The sequence below is a fragment of the Alosa sapidissima genome, chromosome 2 (genome assembly GCF_018492685.1).
Source record: "Alosa sapidissima isolate fAloSap1 chromosome 2, fAloSap1.pri, whole genome shotgun sequence".
NCBI lineage: Eukaryota > Metazoa > Chordata > Actinopteri > Clupeiformes > Clupeidae > Alosa > Alosa sapidissima.
Window position 1 is genome coordinate 29,881,454 of NC_055958.1, and position 2,500 is coordinate 29,883,953.

Sequence of the window (2,500 nt, forward strand, 5' to 3'; positions counted from 1 at the left end):
ATGTCAGCCCAAAATAGAGTTAAAATGTCAAGCTTGTTTTTTTTTGTTTCGTTTATTTATACTTGTGTATAGAACTGCATTGTTATCATAGCATAAAAGCAGCTTTTGTACAATCAAATGTTTAAGTCTAACTAATGTGCTTCAATATGTCCTTAATAAGAAACTATTTTATTAATCCAATAAATTCCAGAAATTATAATGTTCAAATGAATGTCATAATATATTTTGCAATTTAGCAGCATAGCCTCATTCTATATCATAACATTCTAAATCTTACTCATTAAAACTATGAGAAATTGTCAAAGCAAGACAGGCCTCTTACTAAATCTGTTGATAGAAAATCCTTGATAAATTGCTAAGATCAATGAGCACAAGATGACTCCGAACTGAAAGTGCAATGAGTCAGATTTATAGTAGTATTGTTATGAGATAAACTTGCATGAACATGCCAATTCAATGCTGACCTATGTAACTCATCACTAATAGTCGTTTCTATAGCTTTATCTCCCCATACTGTGGTCCTCAAGGGAAGAGCATGCAAGTGGATAACTATAAGTACTCCTCTGTCTAACAAACATGGAGCGATATCTAAGTGACATCAATCAGACCTTGCGGCGTTTGGTATAGAGGTGGGACAGAGAAGTCATTCTCCCTTGAGAGTGAGTGACAGTCACAATGAGCGAACAAAATAAGAGGTGGACAAAACACAAAACCAAGAGGGGTAGAGTGAGTGTTGGTGGCTGTCACCATTACTGTCGTCACACAAATAAAATGTTTACTAGCTCTGGGAGAGAAGAGAGACTTTGGTAATCTTTTTAACACGTGATTCAAACCCTTCCCAAACGTGAACAGGGAAAAAAATGATTAGTAATGGTTTGGGTTGGGGTTGCAATGGTTGTGCTGTAGTGGAGGTGATGATGATGCTACTGTCTTCTCATTGGGTTTTGGACTGTTGAAGAGGCACCTCCCCAGACATCGGCTCACTCAGTGAATGGATCTGGCTCAGATCCGTTGCCGTAGTCGGCCCCTGTCTGGGCGTAGCCCAGTGACTGACTGACCGACTGGGCACTGGTTTTTGCATGCTGGGTTTCGAGGCTTCACACAGGCACATGATAGGCCAATATTAGTACTGGACTCTGCATGCTGAGCTAGGAAAAAACCTTTCATAATATCTCATAATATCTGGTTGTTAAAAATCTGTTTTTGTGTCTTTTTTTTTAAATAATGGTTTTGTGTTCGTATCTTATAATGTATTTTTTTTTTTTTTTTACTTTTTTTTGCAGTGAAAACATTATAGTATAAGCCATCTCTTGCATTGTTGCTGCAAGAACAGAACACAATACTAACCTTTCGCCCATGCTTTTGCTGAAACAAAATGGGGTGAGGGGATGCAGCCAGTGTTGACAACGTCTGCTCGCATTCGGCCATTTTGTTCCCTCACACTGACTCTAAGTCGACGACTCTTCACTCTACAGTAGAATGGCTGCTACGGACACAACCTATGTAGGCCCTTTTCCCCAAATATTCTATAGTTCTGAGGAGTAGGCAGGTGAGGGAGCGGCCAGAATGAGAGGCCTACAAGGCCCATAGATATACCTAGAGCCTACGCTCTAAAAAAACGAGACTAAAGAAAAAATAGACTTCCCTTTATTTATTTCTATATAGAAGGTATTGGATTTGCTGGGCGTCTGCACATCCCCGTGGAATTGGATAGTGATATGTATGTACCACTCCACAGGCCTCTTTCTCACACATTAGCATTAGCTTCAGTGTTAGCATTAGCTCCTGGCTATGATCGCGCGCTCGGTGTTAGTACAACACTCATTTGTCGTTGAGCTAAGTCATGCGTGCGATTGTGTGTGTTGGTCTGTGCGAGTGTGTGTCGCTATGTCCCTATCTGACATCAGAAAAATTGAACAAAGCATAAAGTGAAAAGGAAAAAAAAAAGAAAAGAAAAAATAAAAGAGAAGAAAGGAAAAGAAAGAGAGGGAAAACAGCTCTTAGCCTGAGACTACAGGTCTGCTCTCCGTCTGCAGTCATCTGCCTCCAGTCTCCCTGAAGGATTCCCTGGATCCAAGCCACCTGTGGTATATCTTAATCCTACGTTTTGAAGTGGACGTTTTGTGAGTGTGTGTGTTTAGGTGTGTTACTGTTTGCAGTCTTATGACTGTTTTTGTGTTTTAATATCTGTGTGTGTGTGTGTGTGTGTGTGTGTGTTTGTTTGTGTGGTTGTGTGTATGTCTATGTGTGTATGCAGTTGTGTATTTAGAAAATCACACATAGCCCCTGCAAAAATGTTCTGAAGTACGTCAACAAAGAGAAAGAGACTACAGTGTCAAGATAGAAAGAGAAGAGACGAAACAGACTTGTAAAAAATAGAGGATGACAGTCAATTTTCATTTTGTTTAGCATTTTTTCTCTCTCTCTCTCTCTCTCTCTTAAGTATATCTGTACAGCATCTGCCCAGGACCTAGCTGGTGCACTGTAGTATAGAAAATAG

The 2,500-nt window shown here is 39.9% G+C and overlaps 1 protein-coding gene across 4 annotated transcripts in view; it reads right to left on the reverse strand.

Moving 5' to 3' along the window:
• Window positions 1-1,222: 1,222 nt before the first annotated feature.
• fgf14 (fibroblast growth factor 14) overlaps window positions 1,223-2,500 on the reverse strand; it is a 168,962-nt gene continuing 167,684 nt past the window's right edge. For all 4 annotated transcript variants that reach the window (XM_042077818.1, XM_042077800.1, XM_042077815.1 and 1 more), the window contains exon 5: window positions 1,223-2,500. This exon is cut by the window's right edge and continues 774 nt beyond it. The gene's annotated coding sequence lies outside the window, so the exon portion shown is untranslated.